The sequence below is a fragment of the Hyperolius riggenbachi genome, chromosome 9 (genome assembly GCF_040937935.1).
Source record: "Hyperolius riggenbachi isolate aHypRig1 chromosome 9, aHypRig1.pri, whole genome shotgun sequence".
Lineage (NCBI taxonomy): Eukaryota > Metazoa > Chordata > Amphibia > Anura > Hyperoliidae > Hyperolius > Hyperolius riggenbachi.
In genome coordinates this window covers 286,757,156-286,779,024 of record NC_090654.1, presented here as the reverse complement: position 1 = coordinate 286,779,024, position 21,869 = coordinate 286,757,156, and the positions used below count along the sequence as shown (strand labels likewise).

Sequence of the window (21,869 nt, the reverse complement as noted above, 5' to 3'; positions counted from 1 at the left end):
AGAGGGAGGAGATCTGGATCAGCATGATGTTGGACCCACGCCTCAAGGGGAAGTTGAGCCAGTTCCTGCCGCCTGCAGGAGGAGACCCAGCGCAACAAATAAGGAGCTTGCAGCAGGCCCTTGTTGAGCGCTTGGAGGAAGCCTTCCCCCAGCCTTCCACCCCCACTGTCCAGCAGCCAGCACAGAGGCAGCAGCAGGTGCCTGCATCCAGCAGCAGCAAGCGCCCCACAGACCTGCTGTCTCTCAGCCACGAGCTCTACAGGACTGTAGAGGCTCCGGCAGCAGTGACTAGAGAGGAGATGCATGCAGCAGCATCCTCCTCCGGTCACAGCCAGCGCCTGACCCGCATGGTGGCTGACTACATGGGGTCGTACAGCGGGCTTGACAGCGATGCCCCTGTTGATCCCATGGAGTATTGGGTCAAGCGCATGGAGATCTGGAGCGAGCTGGCGCAGTACGCCCTGGAAGTGCTGTCCTGCCCCCCTTCCAGCGTGCTGTCCGAGCGCTGCTTCAGTGCAGCTGGTGGCGTGGTCACCGAGAAATGCTCACGTCTGTCTCACAAGTCTGTGGACAGACTGACGTTTCTCAAGATGAACCAGGCGTGGGTGGAAGGCGAGTTCCTGGCCCCTGTTGTCGGCGAGAGGGGGACATGAACTGGCTGCCGGAACCATCGTTAATGTGCCTTACCACCCTTTACCACCTCCTGGCTCCTGCTCACTAAGCCAGCCTGGTTCACTTTGACTATTACGTCGCCTGCAGCCACACATTTTACACCTACAGTGGGCTGCTGTGTACTGCCCTTCTGCTGTCTGTCTGTGTTTCCCACTGCCAGGGTACACAGAATTACCTTCTTCTGCTGCCACTCTGCCACCAGCTATTACGTCAAACAATAGCTATATTGGTTGTAAAACCAAAAACCAAAAAACCATTAAAAAAAAAGGTTTAATTTTTCTGAGGTGCCCGGGTTGAAAACTGTGTTGTCCCAGTTGTGTATTGGACACAATGTGGGCTGCACGACCGCTGTCTGGGACCTCCTGTTGTGTTTATTTACAGCCCTGGTATCACCGCTAGGTACCAGGGCTATTATGTCACGCTGCCTACCTGCTGCCACACTCACACTGCTCCTCCATACCTCCTCCTGCTGCTGCTGCTGCTGTCTGTCTGTGTTTCCCACTGCCAGGGTACACTACACAGATGATTTACCTTCTGCTGCCACTCTGCCACCAGCTATTACGTCAAACAATAGCTGCTCGCCTACTCCTCCATTCCTCCTCCTGCTGCTGCTGTCTGTCTGTGTTTCCCACTGCCAGGGTACACAGAATTACCTTCTTCTGCTGCCACTCTGCCACCAGCTATTACGTCAAACAATAGCTATATTGGTTGTAAAACCAAAAACCAAAAAACCATTAAAAAAAAAAAAAAAGGTTTAATTTTTCTGAGGTGCCCGGGTTGAAAACTGTGTTGTCCCAGTTGTGTATTGGACACAATGTGGGCTGCACGACCGCTGTCTGGGACCTCCTGTTGTGTTTATTTACAGCCCTGGTATCACCGCTAGGTACCAGGGCTATTATGTCACGCTGCCTACCTGCTGCCACACTCACACTGCTCCTCCATACCTCCTCCTGCTGCTGCTGCTGCTGTCTGTCTGTGTTTCCCACTGCCAGGGTACACTACACAGATGATTTACCTTCTGCTGCCACTCTGCCACCAGCTATTACGTCAAACAATAGCTGCTCGCCTACTCCTCCATTCCTCCTCCTGCTGCTGCTGTCTGTCTGTGTTTCCCACTGCCAGGGTACACAGAATTACCTTCTTCTGCTGCCACTCTGCCACCAGCTATTACGTCAAACAATAGCTATATTGGTTGTAAAACCAAAAACCAAAAAACCATTAAAAAAAAAAAAAAGGTTTAATTTTTCTGAGGTGCCCGGGTTGAAAACTGTGTTGTCCCAGTTGTGTATTGGACACAATGTGGGCTGCACGACCGCTGTCTGGGACCTCCTGTTGTGTTTATTTACAGCCCTGGTATCACCGCTAGGTACCAGGGCTATTATGTCACGCTGCCTACCTGCTGCCACACTCACACTGCTCCTCCATACCTCCTCCTGCTGCTGCTGCTGCTGTCTGTCTGTGTTTCCCACTGCCAGGGTACACTACACAGATGATTTACCTTCTGCTGCCACTCTGCCACCAGCTATTACGTCAAACAATAGCTGCTCACATTACTCCTCCATTCCTCCTGCTGCTGTTGCTGTCTGTCTGTGTTTCCCACTGCCAGGGTACACAGAATTACCTTCTGCTGCCACTCTGCCACCAGCTATTACGTCAAACAATAGCTATATTGGTTGCAAAACCAAAACCAAACAAACCATTAAAAAAAAAAAAAAAGGTTTAATTTTTCTGAGGTGCCCGGGTTGAAAACTGTGTTGTCCCAGTTGTGTATTGGACACAATGTGGGCTGCACGACCGCTGTCTGGGACCTCCTGTTGTGTTTATTTACAGCCCTGGTATCACCGCTAGGTACCAGGGCTATTATGTCACGGCGAGCTGCCTGCCTCATTGACTGCCTGCTGCCACACACTCATCCTCCTCCTCCTGCTGCTGAATTTACCTCCTGCTGTCTTTGTGTTTCCACTGCCAGGGAGCACATACAATGGCGCTTCCAACATGCGTGCGCCCACTAGCTATTTGTTACGCTCAAAAATAGCTGCATTTCTTTAAAAAAAAATTGAAAAGAGAAATACGTGAAGATGATGAAGAAGAAGATGAAAAAGAAGAAGAAGATGAAGAAGATGAAGAAGAAGAAGATGAAGAAGAAGATGAAGAAGATGATGAAGAAGAAGATGAAAAAGAAGAAGAAGATGAAGAAGATGAAGAAGAAGAAGATGAAGAAGAAGAAGATGAAGAAGAAGAAGAAGAAGATGAAGAAGATGAAGAAGAAGAAGATGAAGAAGAAGAAGATGAAGAAGAAGAAGAAGAAGATGAAGAAGAAGAAGAAGAAGATGAAGAAGAAGAAGAAGAAGAAGATGAAGAAGAAGAAGAAGATGAAGAAGATGAAGATGAAGAAGAAGAAGAAGATGAAGATGAAGATGAAGAAGAAGATGAAGAAGATGAAGAAGAAGATGATGAAGAAGAAGAAGAAGAAGATGATGAAGAAGAAGAAGAAGAAGATGATGAAGAAGAAGAAGAAGAAGATGATGAAGAAGAAGAAGAAGAAGATGATGAAGAAGAAGAAGAAGATGATGAAGAAGAAGAAGAAGATGATGAAGAAGAAGAAGAAGAAGATGATGATGAAGAAGAAGAAGAAGAAGATGATGAAGAAGAAGAAGAAGAAGATGATGAAGAAGAAGAAGAAGAAGATGAAGAAGAAGAAGAAGAAGATATAGAAGAAGAAGATCTAGAAGAAGAAGAAGAACGATAAAGAAGAAGAAGAACAAGTATATACAGTAACACTACTGAACAAAATTTAGGACACAACTTCTCTTTCCACATTTTTTTTTAAAGGAACATCCCCACATAATCACTTGCTGTTGTTACTTGGAAAAAAAGATGTTTCTTGCATCATTCACCCTCAAAACAAGTGTTGGAAGCTATTTAAGGCCAATTCGAATAGTCAGCTCGAATAGTGAGCTCGAATACCGACTCGAATAGTGAGCTCGAAGTCCGAGGTCGAATCGAATAGTAAAAATTATTCGACTCGAATATTCGACTGACCTCGAATAATTTACTATTCGAATTCGACCAAACTCGAATTTTAAAAAGGGGTATTTGAGCATCACTACTTCTAAACACATGGACTTGGACAATAGCCACTTCCTGATATCCTGACTTGCTGTTTAACCACTTCCGGATTCTCGGAGCGTATATACACGCCCCTGAATCCTGAAGTGTATTCCATGGAAACGGCCGCTCGTATGAGCGGCCGTTCCATGTCAGTTCCCGGAGGGTGTCTCCGTGAACACCCTGCGAGCCGATCGGCGGCTCGCAGGGTAAATGTAAACACACGGGGAAGACCTTCCCCGGTGTTTACATGTATACGGCGCTGCTGCGCAGCAGCGCCGTAGAGGAGATCGGTGATCCCCGGCCTCTGATTGGCCGGGGATCACCGGCATCTGATAGGCTAAAGCCTATCCCATCAGGCGCAGGACGGAAATCCGTCCTGCGCCGCTCACAGGGGGAGGGAGAGGGAGGGAAGGGGAAGGAGGCCAGGAAGCGCTGCGGAGGGGGGCTTTGAAGAGCCCCCCCCCCGCAAGCGCAAGCAGCCGGCGGCGATCAGACCCCCCCTAGCAGGACATCCCCCTAGTGGGGAAAAAAGGGGGGAAGTCTGCACAAAATAGCGTGGTAGGGAAGTGGTTGAAGAGGAACTGCCACCAAAATCTTGAAATTTAAAACACATACTAATAAGAAGTACATTTCTCCCAGAGTAAAATGAGCTATTAATTACTTTTTTCCTAAGTTGCTGTCACTTACAGTAAGTAGTAGAAATCTGACATTACCGACAGGTTTTGGGCCAGTCCATCTCTTCATAGGAGATTCTCAGTGTGGCCTTTATTCTTTATAAAGACATTCTCTAAAAATGATCAATACAAAGATGCTGGCCAGCCTCCCTGCTCACTGCACACTATTTTGGCAGTTGGACAGAGCAACTGCCATTTACTAAGTGCTTTTAAAATTAAGAAAACTCAGAGAGCCCACCTATGAGAAAATAGGCTAGTCCAAAATCTGTCGGTAATGTCAGATTTCTACTACTTACTGTAAGTGACAGCAACATTGGAGAAAAGTAATTTATGGCTCATTTTACTCTGGAAGAAACATACTTCTTAATTGTATGTGTTTTAAATTTTAGGATTTTTAGGATTTTCGTGACAGTTCCTCTTTAAATCTGCTTAAAAGCATTCTTTCAGCCAATCACAGAGGTCCCAAAAGAGGGAAATGATGGGTGGAGCCAAGAAGGAAGAAAAGATTATTTTGCTGGGCCTTCTGTCCTGGCTGGGGAAATTAAAGAAGAACTCCAGTGAAAATAACATAATGAAAAAAGGTGTTTCATTTTTACAATAATTATGTATAAATGATTTAGTCAGTGTTAGCCCATTGTAAAATCTTTCCTCTCCCCGATTTACATTCTGACATTTATCACACGGTGACATTTTTACTGCTGGCAGGTGATGTCAGCGGAAGGAGATGCTGCTTGCTATTTTGGCAGTTGGAAAAAGCTGTAAACAGCTGTTATTTCCCACAATGCAACAAGGCTCCCATAGTGTGATGTCAGAACCATGGTCCTGACATCACACGGTGGGAGGGGTTTCACCACAATATCAGCCATACAGAGCCCCCTGATGATCTGTTTGAGAAACGAAAAAGATTTCTCATGGGAAAGGGAGTATCAGCTACTGATTGGGATGAAGTTCAATTCTTGGTTACAGTTTCTCTGAAACTGTAACCAAGGATTGAACTTCATCCAAATCAGTAGCTGATAACCCCTTAACCATGGGAGGGGTCTGTAATGTGGTATGTACTTAAAGAAAGGATACCTCAACCGAAAAAAATGATAGCTGCAGTGTGTTGGGGGTTAAAATTACATACCTCTCATCCTCCTGCCCCCCCCCCCCCGTCTGCCGCCATTAGTCTAATATTCCTCCCGGTGTCCGGCGACTCTCATGACCCCCCACCCGGACATACTGCACCCTGTGTGCGCAGTATGTCCTCCCCTGTTCACTTCTGGCTGGTGCATAGCGATCGGCTCAGAAGCACGCTGATTCCTCTGTCTCCTCTGGGCTGCGTGTGCGCTCCACTACACCAAGCGTCACATGCTAATCATGTGATGCTAATCATGTGATGCTAATCATGTGACGCTTGGTGTAGTGGAGCGCACACGCAGCCCAGAGGAGACAGAGGGATCAGCGTGCTTCTGAGCCGCTCGCTATGCGCCAGCCAGAAGTGAACAGGGGAGGACATACTGTGCGCACACAGGGCGCAGTATGTCCGGGTGGGGGTCATGAGAGTCGCCGGACACCGGGAGGAATATTAGACTAACGGCGGCAGACGGAGGGGGGGGGGGCAGGAGGATGAGAGGTTTGTAATTTTAACCCCCAACACACTGCAGCTATCATTTTTTTCGGTTGAGGTATCCTTTAAGAGGTCTTGGGAAGCTGCACTAAAGCTAGTTATTACTACTGAATTTTATATTTAAATGTTATGGGGGCAGCAAGGGTCCTCAGTTCGAATCCCAGCTGGGGTACTATCTGCATGGAGTTTGTAAGTTCTCCCCATGTCTATGTGGGTTTCCTCCAGGCACTCTGGTTTCCCCCCTAAAAACATACTGATAAGTTAATTGGCTTCCCCCTAAACTTGCCCTAGAGTATGATGGACATAGGACTATGGTAAGGCCTAGTAGGAATGCTCATTTGGATTCTGTGGTATAGAAATTTCCACATTTCTAATTGGAAATTGATTTCCACGGAAAAAAAACGCATCACTGCCATTTGGTAACTTTAGCACCGCTAACGCCCGTTTTACGTTTCCAGTGTATAACTGGCCTAAAGGAAAAGCAGTAGTGAAAAAATTGGCGTGGTCCTAAATGAAAGGGACATACATGTTTTGGTTTGAGCCACACTGGTAATGCGTGTGAATGTTTTTTACGCATGTTCTCTGATGTGTACATTGCACAGTAATATGATAAAGCGCTCATTGCTGGCCGCCAGTGACGAGTGAAAATGCTGATATTCTTTTAACCACTTTAAGATCGCGTCACGCCGAAGGGCTTGCACGTGGTGGCTCCCCTGGGACCGCCTAATGCCGATCGGTGTAAAGTCCTGGGGGAGTGTTTTGCAGGAGATTGCGCACGCCGATGCGCGCGCATCTCCGCTTGGATGATGGAGCTCCGCCTTCAGTCTCGCAGCGGCGATTGCTGCTCGGAGACTGTTAGACGAAACTGCCGTCTTTTACGGCTGTACAGTGCTGCGATCTACGGCAGTGCTGTACTTGGGACAGCTGTGTGACACGGCGGTCCCCTCCAGAGGCTCAGGGGTGATCTGCTGTCATAGGCTGAAGCCTATAAAAGCCGTTCACAGTGATTTGCAGGAGGGAGGGAGCTAGGGAAAAGAAAACCAAAAAAATCCCACACATTTAATACAAAAATTATAAGAAAAATATTTACAATACAATAAACAAACATCCTGCAAGCGATCTTTGCCCACCAACAGAGAGCTCTGTTGGTGGGCAAAAAAGGGAGGGTGGGAGGGAATCACTTGTGTGCTGAGTTGTGTGGTCCTGCAGCTTGGCCTTAAAGCTGCAGTGGCCCATTTACAGAAAAATGGCCTGGTCTTTAGGGGGGTTTAACACTGCGGTCCTCAAGTGGTTCATTTTTTTTTTTTTTTTTAAATAATGTTAAATTCGACTTTTGAGCGTAAAATGGCTTTGAAAATCATTTTGAAATAAGTTTGTGTTTTTTTTTCGCATCTCTCATGAATTTTTGCACTAAAAAATAAACGATTTTGTGCTTTTTGCAGTTAAAAAATAACGATTTTTCATGCATAAGCAAATTTTTGCAAATTTGTTTCCTTTGACCATTTTCCAAAAATACAATCTATCTTCGTGAATATTTTCTCGCAAGCTAAAATAGCATTTCCGATGTGAAAATGACTTTGGCGAAAGGTCGCGAGCAACACCGTGGCCGCTATGCCACACGATACAACGAGAAACCACATCATCTGCAAAAACGCCCCAAGATGTGTCACAATGCCCTGCAACTGAAGAGTGAATCATAATATAAATGTCCATCTTGTGGTTTGATATTTCCCTACATTCTGGGAGTAGCACGAGAGAGTCACTAGCATAGGTCACTTGGCCGGAGTCCTTGAAAACAGCCGAGACGTAAGCCAACATTACAGCTCCTTCATTTTCAGGGGTCTGGCTGAGTGATGGGGTTTCTCAGAAGCCGCTGATAAACGACTTGCGACCTACAAATATATGAATGCTTCGCGTTCTCAAATTGCTCCTCCTGTCGTTTCTGAAATATGGCAGCGTCTTCATTCACCCCATATTTTCATGAAAAACTCAATGGGATAAAGGAAAGACTGAAATGTTTTCCAGAATTACAATTAGAAAGCATATTAAGAGGCATCGGAGAGATGCTAGTAAAATTCACACGGGCATGCCATTATTTATATGTTTGTTACTGTATTACATTTACGGTAAATAATTAATCTTGCAAAATCCTAAAGATGGCCGACACGTGGTTAGCTGCACTCGTATACTGGATTTAATGGACACTAAGGACACTACTTCATATGGTTTATATGTTCTTGTAGAGTTCACTTGGGTTTCCTTTCACTTCTCTTATAAGTTAGTAGATTGGAGCCGTATTACTGCACTCATCATAGCATCAAAATAAAGGTTATTATTATTTATATAGTGCCGACATCTTCCGCAGTGCTGTACAAAGTATATTGGCCTCAATTCACTAAGATCATGCTGGAGATAATAAGGCAAGAGAAAACTTACCTCCACACAGTAAGAGAGTTATCTTATCTCTTCATTCCTTAAGTTACCTCTTCTGTAGTTAATTTACCTCCTCTGTAGTTACCTCCTCTGTAGTTATTTTCACACGCAGTTAATGAACAGCCTGTCTTTAACTCTGGAGTTATTTTAAGGATTAAAGAGTTAACTTAAAGACAGAAGAGTTAACTTTAGGTTTGCCTGAGGTAAAATGTTTCCTGAATACTACATGCCTTATCACCATGGTAACAACTCTAGAAGAGTTAATAAAGACAGGAGATAAGCTTAGTGAATTGAGGCCAATGTCTTGTCACTTAACTGTCCTTCAGAGGAGCTCACAATCTAATCTCTATCATAGTCACATGTCTATGTATGTATCGTGTAGTGCATGTATTGTAGTCTAGGGTCAATTTAGGGGGAAGCAAATCAACTTATCTTTATGTTTTTGGGAAGTGGGAGGAAACCGGTGTGCCCGGTGGAAACCCACAGAGACATGGGGACAGAACATACAAACTCTACGCAGATTGTGCCCTGGCTGGGATTTGAATCGGGGACCCAGCTCTGCAAGGTGAGAGTGCTATTCACTATGCCACCGTGCTGCCCATATATTATGTTGTTTATTATTATTTTTTATTATTTAGTATTTATATAGCGCCGACATCTTATGCAGCGCTGTACAGCGTACATATTATCTTGTCACTTAACTGTCCCTCAGAGGAGGTCACAATCTAATCCCTACCTACAGCCATCTGTCTGTGTGTATATTGTGTAGTGTATGTATCGTAGTCTAGGGCCAATTTTTAAGGGGAAGACAATTAACCTATCTGTATGTTTTTGGGATATGGGAGGAAACCGGAGTGCCCGGAGGAAACCCACACAGACACAGGGAGAACATACAAACTCTGTGCAGAATGTGCCCCGGCTGGGATTTGAATTGGGGGACCCAGCGTTGCAAGGCGAAGGCGCTAACCACTACACCACCTTGTTGCACATGCTGTTTTATATGTTCTCCATGACATCACACAATGATAAAATAATTCACCACTTAATATTATACATACAGCATATCTATATCTAAAGCATCTAAAAAAATAAATCACAAATTCACTTTTACCTAATGGAGTCAACAGCAAATAAAAAATAGATCATGGTGGAGAAAGCATTCCTCTTTGTGTCATTTTTGTCCACAACGGTGTTTGCCAAGAATGTTACGCAGCTAAGTCCTCCCAGTAACCAATTATTTGCAGAATCCACTTCTTTTCCACTGGAGCTGTTGCTGTAGTTGATGGTTTGGCCCTAATGATGTTTAATTGCTTATCCAGAGCAAGTTTGCAGTGCCGGGTGTTCAGCTGAAAGACGCAAGGCCTTCCAGAGGTGAAGCTGCTATTAGTAAGTTTGTTCACAGAAGGAAAACTGAACGGTTGATTTACTAAGGTTGGAAAACAGTGGAGGACATAAATGTTCAGCCACTCCTGGTTTAGATATTTTTTAACAGTTGGCTGCCATTAGGTGACAAAAGTTTGCAACCGTCATCTTGGGCCATACCATGAGGCAAGGGGATTGGTGGAAGTTACTAAATTTGCAGTTGTGTTACTGCAGTCAAGTGAAGCAGTGGGAATCCTTTTCTTTTTCTTTTTCTTTTTTTTAATACAAGCTCTCCTGGATTTATTTAAGATGCCTTTTTTTGATACAGGTGCAGCATGTGACTTCAATAGCACAGTCTTTAGTTTTAGTAAACATTGATATAGATCGCTAAGCGCTCGTTCGCACTGGAGGCGTTTTGGGATTTTTTTAAGCGCCTGCGATTTTTCAAAATCGCCCTGAAAGCGCTTACACCATGCTATCCTATGCGCTATCCTATGCACTAGTTCAGATTAGGGCGATCCGTCCACTTTTGGCTCAGAGAAGCGCTGCGTGGACCATTTTTGTGGCGATTTTGCTACAATGGCGGGTATAGGAAAAACACAAAACGCTCACAAAATCGCTTTGTGCAGCGATTGCGTTCGCATTTTTTTAACAATAAATACATTGTATTTATTATTTTCAAAGAATTCACTTCCTGACTAATGTCAGGAAGGGAAAAAACAGAATGGCTCTGCAAAAACGCCTACAAAAACGCTTACCAAAAACGTCCAAAGAACGTCCAAAAATCGCCGGGAAAGGAAAAAAAAAATTGCTTCCAAAAATGTCCAACGCAAACGCTAAGGCGATCGGAATGCAATGTGAACGAGGCCTAAGGGATGATAGTGCATTTTTGTGACAAAAATTTTATTTTCACAAAAGCTGATATTTTTTTTTTTTTTTTTCAAAAATCGATTGGAATTTTTCTCAAAAATAAAATTTTTTGCAAAAATTGGGATTTTCACAAACATACTTTTAATCACTCCACACTGACTTCAATGTGGTTCGCCAAATTTATAAAAAAAAAGAAAAAAAAGGTGTACATTTTTTTAACTACCGTAACTGAAAATGTCCATATTTTCTCATAATTAATTTTGGTTTGACCCACTGGCGTAACAATAGGGCCTGCAGCCCCTGCCCCCGTGGACTGTCCCCCCTCCCCACCGAATGTGGCCATAGCTCTCCCCTCATGCTGCGACCCCTCCAGCCCCCCAAACGGCCCCGAGCGGGTCCCGGGGGGGGCGCTCAGAATTTCTGCAGGGGGGCCTGGTGGGGCCTAGTAACGCCCCTGCCAGGTACCCTGATGTGTCCAATAGAGAATGAAATGCATATGAAGCAGCTTCAGAGACAAAAACCAACATGGTCGGGCACAGACATGACTACTGAAAAAAAAGTTGTCAAAACAGTTTTTTTCCCAATAATGTGTGTGCATTACTAAGTTTTGCGTTTCTGGTGTGCTGGTGTAGTGAATGGCGAATGGGGAGCACTGATGGGAACGTATAACGCCATTTCAAAACAAGCAATATTGCTGGTTTGTGTTGGACCGGCAGGTGTATCTAGTGAGTGGATGGTAGTGATCTTGAGTTTGCTGTGTGTGTAGACCAGTGTTGCCAACTCATCCCTTTAAATACGGACGCTTATGAATTATATATGTCTTGTGGCTAGAGAGATGCAGTTTAGGCACTGATTATGTGTGAGAAGCCCCAGAACCTGTATAACTTAGATGTGTCAGTATTTAAAGGGATGAGTTAGCAACCCTAGTGTAGACTACGTGGTGGTGAAAAATATGGGAACACTGTGACACTACTACTATTGCTGTGCATCCGTAGGCATAGGTTTGAGAGTGGAGAGCAGAGTCACATGTGTGAGCACTGGCCCTTAGGTGAAAAAAACTAAATAAACTTGCACTCATTGCTTGATGTGGATTCTACAACTTCCTGAGAAGTCTAAAAGTTCATAAATCCACCAAGTGATGAAGAGCTTTAAAGGGACTCCGAGCACCTCTCATGGGCATGCCTTTACGCCAAATGACAAAATCGTGCTATGACCCCTCTGGAGGGGCCACTTGCAATGGCCATGCGTGTCACTTCCTCTTCCTGCTTCATTCAGTGATACACTTCTCTAACTGAGAAGACAGGGGTGACCCGGAAGTTATTACATTTCCAAGATGGCAGCCACAATTTTTTTTATTGAAATTGAACAAAAACAATTTGGTGTAAAACGGTGATCCAGGTATCAAATGAAAGAGAAGAGCACAAGCTAGAGAAAGGTACGCATCTTTAAGTATTTTGCATTAGTGGTCAGGGTCTTAAAGGCATGCCCATGATAGGTGCTCGGAGTCCCTTTAACCAGCTGAGCGGTCTGGACGAGCTCAGCTCGTCCAACACCGCCAGCGGCTGCCGCTCAGGCCCTGCTGGGCCGATTTTAATGAAATAATAAGCAGCACACGCAGCCGGCACTTTGCCAGCCGCGTGTGCTGCCTGATCGCCGCCGCTCTGCGGCGATTCGCCGCGAGCAGCGGCGAAAGAGGGTCCCCCCAGCCGCCTGAGCCCAGCGTAGCCGGAACAAAAAGTTCCGGCCAGCGCTAAGGGCTGGATCGGAGGCGGCTGACGTCAGGACGTCGGCTGACGTCGATGACGTCACTCCGCTCGTCGCTATGGCGACGATATAAGCAAAACAAGGAAGGCCGCTCATTGCGGCCTTCCTTGTTTATTCTGGGCGCCGGAGGCGATCGGAAGATCGCCTCCGGAGCGCCCTCTAGTGGGCTTTCATGCAGCCAACTTTCAGTTGGCTGCATGAAATAGTTTTTTTTTTATTTAAAAAAAACCCTCCCGCAGCCACCCTGGCGATTTAATCAGAACGCCAGGGTGGTTAAAGCATCCATGGTAATGTGATTATAAGTATGATGTCCATAAACAATCAACTCAGTGGTGTAGCTAAGGAGCTATGGGCCTCGATGCAACCTCTATCGCTAAGCCCCCGAATCAACTACTGGTCTCCATTCATGAAGAATAACCTCGGTTACAGTGAAGGTGAAAGATGGGACGTATACAAGTGGTAATGTGCATATCCTTATAGCCCCGGGGAGAAGAAGATCCAAGTTCTGAGTTTATAAATTGATGTTAACATAAAACTGGGCCTGGAATACGCAATCTCTGTGCTCATTGCGCATAAATGCAAAATGCATGCTGGGGACATGGGTGCACTGGAAATAGCCACTAGTAAAATATCGATAAAATTACCAATGCTCTAATATTTCACTAACACTAAAGGTGGCCACACACCATACAATAAGATCCAATTTTACGGGAAAAAGATGAATAGAGAAGTAAATTGAAAGAAAGGTCATGTGGGTGTGGATGTGGATGAATGATAGGTGGATGGGATATGTGGATGAAAAATTGTAAGTAGTGAAAATGGGCATGAAATATATGGTAAAAGGATACAGGAAAAAGCTCCGAAACTGGTTGTAATGGTGGCCATACATGGTACAATTTTTCAATTAGATAATTTAGTTCGATTATTCCGTTAGATCGAATATAAAGATTTTTCCAGCATGTCCGATCATTTTTTCCGAAAAAATGGGATAATCGTTCGAATTTCTTGATCGAAAAACATTTTTTTTTTCAACTTTCATTCAATTCGATCATTTAGATCGAAAAAACGGGAAAATCGAACGTTTTTATTGTACCGTGTATGGCCACCATAAGATATCAGGCTGTGAAATTTAATAAGGAGTTGGAGTTGGGTAATGGTAAAAGAAGTGGATATGAAGTTGTATTAGTAGATTATGACCTATGACGGAGCTTAGCGTATACATTTTTGATGATTGTGATTATACCTGGTTGTATATTTATAGTAATAAGAGTGGATGTTTTTTATGGCATTGGAAACATTTCTAATAAATAAAGAATTTGTTAAAAAAAAAAAAAAAAGATCCAATTTTACACCAATTCAATAAAAACGATTTAGTTGTACTGAAAAATCAAACTTTTTTTTATTATTCAATTGAGAAATCTGATCAAATTTCCCAATATTCTTTTTCAAATTAAGTTGATTGGAAGTGGTAGATTGTTCTGATCAGTTTTTCTGAAAATTTAATGGCTATACCATTTATATATATTTATTTATATGCCAGGTCCTTGATGCATAGACCCATGCAAAAGTTTTCAATCATTTTTATCATAATTGGCAGGGCCGGATTTACCTCAGAGGCGGAGCCTATAGGCACAGATAACTACAGGTGCCCCTTAGTATTAGGTTGCAAGATGTACCCTCAATATTAAGTAGCTAGAGGTTCACCCAAGTATTAAGTAGCTAAAGGAACCTCAATATTAAGTAGCTAGAGGTGTCCCCAAGTATTTGGTAGTTAGAGGTGCCTCTGACTGAAGGGAAATCTCATCAGTGGAATGCCGAGACCGAGAGCAGGTTGTGTAATCTCTTATTTACACTCTCATCAGGACTCTGCATAGGGAAGGAGGGAGGGAGGGAGGCGCTCAGGGAGGAGAGTGAGCCGCCTTTCCATGATCTGGTGCCTGTAGGCATGTGCCTACGGTGCCTTATGGTAAATCCGGCCCTGATAATTGGATAAAAATTGAACACATGCGAGTGATACTTTGGCCAGATTTTTAAAATGTTACAATCAATCAGAAAAAGTGATAGGAATTCTCAGATTGAAGAGAAATATAGAACATTATATGGTGTGTGGCAACCTTAAACGTAACCCTATTCTCACCTGAGCCTTCGCTTTACCGGTGCCTAACCTTAACTGACCCCCCCTCCACATTGATGCCTAACCCTAATCGACCCTGTACCCATGCCTAACTGAAACTGATCCCCCACCCAAGCCTAACCCTAAGGCTGGTTTCACAGTGGGAGGTTAAAGTCCCAGGTTACAGCAGCCAGTAACGCAGCCTAACTCACAGCACTGTAAAATCAATGTGCTGTTCACAATGCCCACGTTGCCTTACATAGTAACGCAGCACGTTTAAACAAAGTGCTGCATGCTGTACGTTATACTGGGCTAAGCAGCGTTAGACTGCTTGCACATGCTCAGTAATGTTGGAGGAGGAGGTCTCCCCTCCTCCTCTGCCGCCAGCCACATGGCTAATTAATATTCACTGCACTGTGGTGACTCGTGGTGGGACTGTAGTGTTGTCCGGATCATGAACGAATTGTTCATTTGATCCAGATCTTTTTTGTGAGTCGAATCATCCGGATCATCACAATGAAAGATTCGGTTCACAGTGGATGTCTGTCTGGAAGAAACAGGAACATACAGAATGTACAGTGCAGGGAAAGTCCTGTCCTGCTAGTCATTTCACCCCCAGTCTGCTTCCCTAGTAAAATGATTCAAATGATTCGGTTCAAAGATCCGGATCTTTTCAATGATCCGATTCAAATGATCCGAATCCTTAAAAAGATCCGGACTTCCTATCACTAACCTGGAGCGGCTGCTTTGAGAGCTGCATAACGCGGCTCAATCTGACGTCCAACTTCAACACCACCATGCCTTGCGTTAGGGGCACGTTATGCGACCATAACGTCCCCTAAAACGCAACGTCTTGGTGGGAAAGTAGCCTTATGGTACTCCCCACTGATATTCGTGCTGCTTTTACTGTAAGAATGTCACAAAACCCACAAAAAATTGGGCGCTGTGGAAGTTTAGGCACCCTAATTTCCCATCTCCGCTCATTGCAGCCTGGTGTAGTAATTAAAAAAAAAATATGATATATTAACCAGAATTTAAAGCAGCAGCCAGTTTCCTCTTGGGAATCTGGTAATTAACGGAGACCTACATCATAAGCTGATAATGTACTGCTACTGACGAGCTTCCCCCATAGGCTGGAGAAAGAGGGGTGGAAACAGCAGGCTCAATACTGATATTAATGCAAATCTCTTGACTTTGTGTTTAGATTGGGGTTGGGATTAAATCATACTTGTTTTAATTAACAGCAAAAATCTATTAACCCTTCGCACACTCACATGCAAATGTTCACACAATTGCATTCACAGATTCACTCATCCAGGCACAACTGTTATCCCTACAGCTAAATTAAAAGCCAGGGTTTTAGTTCACAGAAGAATGCATTCTTATGCTTAATCACCTATACTGCGCAGAAGTACCCAGGTAAACATAGGTGTCCTAACTCTGGCCCTGTAACAGGCATAGTGCAGACATGCAAACACATTCATTGCATCAAACCTATCAATGGATTAGGAGCACACGTCCTAACTTCCTCTCCTGGGAAAGACAGTGCATCTTACCAATCGCACAAGGGAGCTAATGTTATGTGTCCATGTGCACAATGCGCATACACCAGCATAAGCTGTCTGCATGCTGACAAACATACAGGGGAAGGGGGAGTGCACCGAATTGGACCCTAGCCACAGGGGTCAATGATAAGAATAAACATACATATATCCAGGCACATCGCCTCTAGTTAGGACATTAAATAAATTATTAGGGAAAGGGAGGTGCTGAAGGGGGTGTGGCTAGAAAACAGCAAAAATCTATTAACCCTTCGCACACTCACATGCAAATGTTCACACAATTGCATTCACAGATTCACTCATCCAGGCACAACTGTTATCCCTACAGCTAAATTAAAAGCCAGGGTTTTAGTTCACAGAAGAATGCATTCTTATGCTTAATCACCTATACTGCGCAGAAGTACCCAGGTAAACATAGGTGTCCTAACTCTGGCCCTGTAACAGGCATAGTGCAGACATGCAAACACATTCATTGCATCAAACCTATCAATGGATTAGGAGCACACGTCCTAACTTCCTCTCCTGGGAAAGACAGTGCATCTTACCAATCGCACAAGGGAGCTAATGTTATGTGTCCATGTGCACAATGCGCATACACCAGCATAAGCTGTCTGCATGCTGACAAACATACAGGGGAAGGGGGAGTGCACCGAATTGGACCCTAGCCACAGGGGTCAATGATAAGAATAAACATACATATATCCAGGCACATCGCCTCTAGTTAGGACATTAAATAAATTATTAGGGAAAGGGAGGTGCTGAAGGGGGTGTGGCTAGAAAACAGCAAAAATCTATTAACCCTTCGCACACTCACATGCAAATGTTCACACAATTGCATTCACAGATTCACTCATCCAGGCACAACTGTTATCCCTACAGCTAAATTAAAAGCCAGGGTTTTAGTTCACAGAAGAATGCATTCTTATGCTTAATCACCTATACTGCGCAGAAGTACCCAGGTAAACATAGGTGTCCTAACTCTGGCCCTGTAACAGGCATAGTGCAGACATGCAAACACATTCATTGCATCAAACCTATCAATGGATTAGGAGCACACGTCCTAACTTCCTCTCCTGGGAAAGACAGTGCATCTTACCAATCGCACAAGGGAGCTAATGTTATGTGTCCATGTGCACAATGCGCATACACCAGCATAAGCTGTCTGCATGCTGACAAACATACAGGGGAAGGGGGAGTGCACCGAATTGGACCCTAGCCACAGGGGTCAATGATAAGAATAAACATACATATATCCAGGCACATCGCCTCTAGTTAGGACATTAAATAAATTATTAGGGAAAGGGAGGTGCTGAAGGGGGTGTGGCTAGAAAACAGCAAAAATCTATTAACCCTTCGCACACTCACATGCAAATGTTCACACAATTGCATTCACAGATTCACTCATCCAGGCACAACTGTTATCCCTACAGCTAAATTAAAAGCCAGGGTTTTAGTTCACAGAAGAATGCATTCTTATGCTTGATCACCTATACTGCGCAGAAGTACCCAGGTAAACATAGGTGTCCTAACTCTGGCCCTGTAACAGGCATAGTGCAGACATGCAAACACATTCATTGCATCAAACCTATCAATGGATTAGGAGCACACGTCCTAACTTCCTCTCCTGGGAAAGACAGTGCATCTTACCAATCGCACAAGGGAGCTAATGTTATGTGTCCATGTGCACAATGCGCATACACCAGCATAAGCTGTCTGCATGCTGACAAACATACAGGGGAAGGGGGAGTGCACCGAATTGGACCCTAGCCACAGGGGTCAATGATAAGAATAAACATACATATATCCAGGCACATCGCCTCTAGTTAGGACATTAAATAAATTATTAGGGAAAGGGAGGTGCTGAAGGGGGTGTGGCTAGAAAACAGCAAAAATCTATTAACCCTTCGCACACTCACATGCAAATGTTCACACAATTGCATTCACAGATTCACTCATCCAGGCACAACTGTTATCCCTACAGCTAAATTAAAAGCCAGGGTTTTAGTTCACAGAAGAATGCATTCTTATGCTTAATCACCTATACTGCGCAGAAGTACCCAGGTAAACATAGGTGTCCTAACTCTGGCCCTGTAACAGGCATAGTGCAGACATGCAAACACATTCATTGCATCAAACCTATCAATGGATTAGGAGCACACGTCCTAACTTCCTCTCCTGGGAAAGACAGTGCATCTTACCAATCGCACAAGGGAGCTAATGTTATGTGTCCATGTGCACAATGCGCATACACCAGCATAAGCTGTCTGCATGCTGACAAACATACAGGGGAAGGGGGAGTGCACCGAATTGGACCCTAGCCACAGGGGTCAATGATAAGAATAAACATACATATATCCAGGCACATCGCCTCTAGTTAGGACATTAAATAAATTATTAGGGAAAGGGAGGTGCTGAAGGGGGTGTGGCTAGAAAACAGCAAAAATCTATTAACCCTTCGCACACTCACATGCAAATGTTCACACAATTGCATTCACAGATTCACTCATCCAGGCACAACTGTTATCCCTACAGCTAAATTAAAAGCCAGGGTTTTAGTTCACAGAAGAATGCATTCTTATGCTTAATCACCTATACTGCGCAGAAGTACCCAGGTAAACATAGGTGTCCTAACTCTGGCCCTGTAACAGGCATAGTGCAGACATGCAAACACATTCATTGCATCAAACCTATCAATGGATTAGGAGCACACGTCCTAACTTCCTCTCCTGGGAAAGACAGTGCATCTTACCAATCGCACAAGGGAGCTAATGTTATGTGTCCATGTGCACAATGCGCATACACCAGCATAAGCTGTCTGCATGCTGACAAACATACAGGGGAAGGGGGAGTGCACCGAATTGGACCCTAGCCACAGGGGTCAATGATAAGAATAAACATACATATATCCAGGCACATCGCCTCTAGTTAGGACATTAGGGTCCAATTCGGTGCACTCCCCCTTCCCCTGTATGTTTGTCAGCATGCAGACAGCTTATGCTGGTGTATGCGCATTGTGCACATGGACACATAACATTAGCTCCCTTGTGCGATTGGTAAGATGCACTGTCTTTCCCAGGAGAGGAAGTTAGGACGTGTGCTCCTAATCCATTGATAGGTTTGATGCAATGAATGTGTTTGCATGTCTGCACTATGCCTGTTACAGGGCCAGAGTTAGGACACCTATGTTTACCTGGGTACTTCTGCGCAGTATAGGTGATTAAGCATAAGAATGCATTCTTCTGTGAACTAAAACCCTGGCTTTTAATTTAGCTGTAGGGATAACAGTTGTGCCTGGATGAGTGAATCTGTGAATGCAATTGTGTGAACATTTGCATGTGAGTGTGCGAAGGGTTAATAGATTTTTGCTGTTTTCTAGCCACACCCCCTTCAGCACCTCCCTTTCCCTAATAATTTATTTAATGTCCTAACTAGAGGCGATGTGCCTGGATATATGTATGTTTGTTTTAATTAACAATTCTGCATTTATTTATTTTAAATTCTTATTATGTCTGACCTCATGGGATAAAAGGGGCGGGCAATGTCAGATACTTAGGCGCTGTTTTTGTAATTCATGTGTCAGGCACTGGGGCTTGGAGGTTGGACTTTATGGAGATACTGATGGTTACCAGTGTAAATTGCTAATTTTCGGCACTCATTTTCGATTTTGAGAACATTTTTGTGAAAACACATTGTGTATTTACGCAATATGGCGAAAATTTGCGAAAGGCAGAAAAATCGGCATTTTATACCATCAAAACGCAAAAACTTTTTGTTTTAGCACAAAAAAATATTTTATTTTTGCTCGAAAATAGGAGAAAAATCACAAATGTATTACAAAATGGTTTTCGATGGCATTTTTCACTTGAAAGTTGAATTTACCATTATTTTCGTGAAAATTAATGCAAAAAAAAATTGTCATTTTCGCTCATCACTATAGTTACCATTATCTTCTTGCTCAAAACCACAAGAGAACCCGTGATAACATACAAAGAAAAGGTCTTCTCCTGATTTACTCTTTATATTTATGTGTCACCAGATATTGGGGATATCACCATAGAGTGATCCAACACTAGTCACATATTAATATCAGCTATGGGCAAAAATTTGGGCTGCAGGTTTGTGGCGCCAGGGCAGGGGGGGGGGGGGGGGTCAAGGTTAGAAGTGCATGGGGGGTGTCTAAGGTTAGGTATGGGGGGTTAAGGTTAGGCATCAGAGACGGTTAAGTCCAGGCATGGGGAGGGGGGCAGTTAAGGTTTGGCATTAAGGGGGGGGGGGTGGTTAAGGTTAGGCATCTGAGATGGTTAAGTCTATGCATGGGTAGGGGGCAGTTAAGGTTAGGCATTAAAGGGGGGTGGTTAAGATTAGGCATCTGAGATGGTTAAGTCTAGGCATGGGTAGGGGGCAGTTAAGGTTAGGCATTAGAGGGGGGTGATTAGGGGTAGGCATCTGAGATGGTTAAGTCTAGGCATGGGTGGGGAGGAAGTTAAGATTAGGTGTTAGATGGGAGTGGTTAAGGGTAGGCATCTGAGACGGTTAAGTCTAGGCATGGGTGAGGGGCAGTTAAGGTTAGGCATTAGAGGGGGGTGATTAGGGGTAGGCATCTGAGATGGTTAAGTCTAGGCATGGGTGGGGAGGAAGTTAAGGTTAGGCATTAGAGGGGGGTGATTAGAGGTAGGCATCTGAGATGGTTAAGTCTAGGCATGGGTGGGGAGGAAGTTAAGGTTAGGCATTAGAGGGGGGTGATTAGAGGTAGGCATCTGAGATGGTTAAGTCTAGGCATGGGTGGGGAGGAAGTTAAGATTAGGTATTAGAAGGGAGTGGTTAAGGGTAGGCATCTGAGACGGTTAAGTCTATGCATGGGTGGGGGGCAGTTAAGGTTAGGCATTAGAGGGGTGTGATTAGGGGTAGGCATCTGAGATGGTTAAGTCTAGGCATGAGGGGAAAGTTAAGGTTAGACATTAGAGGGGGGGTTGTTAAGGTTAGGCTTCGGAAGGGGATGGTTAGGCATTGGTGGAAGGATAGAATATTGGTAAGTTTACCGCTATTCTATTATCAGCTATTTCTTGGTGCCCAAATATCTGGGCGCTCTTTTTGCATGTATGTTAGGGACACCGGGAGCCCAATCTGGTGTAGTATATCACTTGTACCATATATAAGATAAGTGTACCGGCAATGTGCAGTGGCCCCGCGGGGAGTTCTGGGGATCTCGTTAGTAGACCCCCAGATGGAGCAGTGGAAGATAGCAGTGAATGTTCAGCGGGTGTGCGCACATCTCTGGGGCGCGAGAAAGCAGTGTGGTGGTGCTGAAGGACAGCACCACAGCTCTTAACCTCACTTCCCATTGGCTGGGTAAAGGAAGCATCGCTCAGGCTTTCACCGTAGTAATGCTCCCTGACGATCGACCATAACTAGATTTGAGCCGAAATTTTCGTAATTTCGCATTACTATAATTACGCATGCGAAATTTGCGATTACGATGCAAAATTACGGTAGCGTAATTGCCATTAAAATCATAATTGAAAATACCGTAAGCGTAATTTTCAACGCGTAATTTCGCGTTTCGTTCATACCGTAATTTCACATTAAACCGTAACGCTTCCCGTATAAAAAAGCCGCCGACTTTAAGGGTTAATAGCAAAGCCCCCTTAAATGCTAAGAGCCTCAAATTTGGAGAATATATTAAGGAGATCAAAAGGAAT

The 21,869-nt window shown here is 44.3% G+C and overlaps 1 protein-coding gene across 1 annotated transcript in view; it reads left to right on the top strand.

The window, feature by feature from the left end:
- The first annotated feature begins 9,829 nt into the window (after window positions 1–9,829).
- Window positions 9,830–21,869, top strand: part of LOC137532176 (alpha-1-antiproteinase-like) — a 168,646-nt gene continuing 156,606 nt past the window's right edge. The window contains exon 1 of the mRNA XM_068252404.1: window positions 9,830–9,885. The gene's annotated coding sequence lies outside the window, so the exon portion shown is untranslated. The remainder of the gene's footprint in view (window positions 9,886–21,869) is intronic.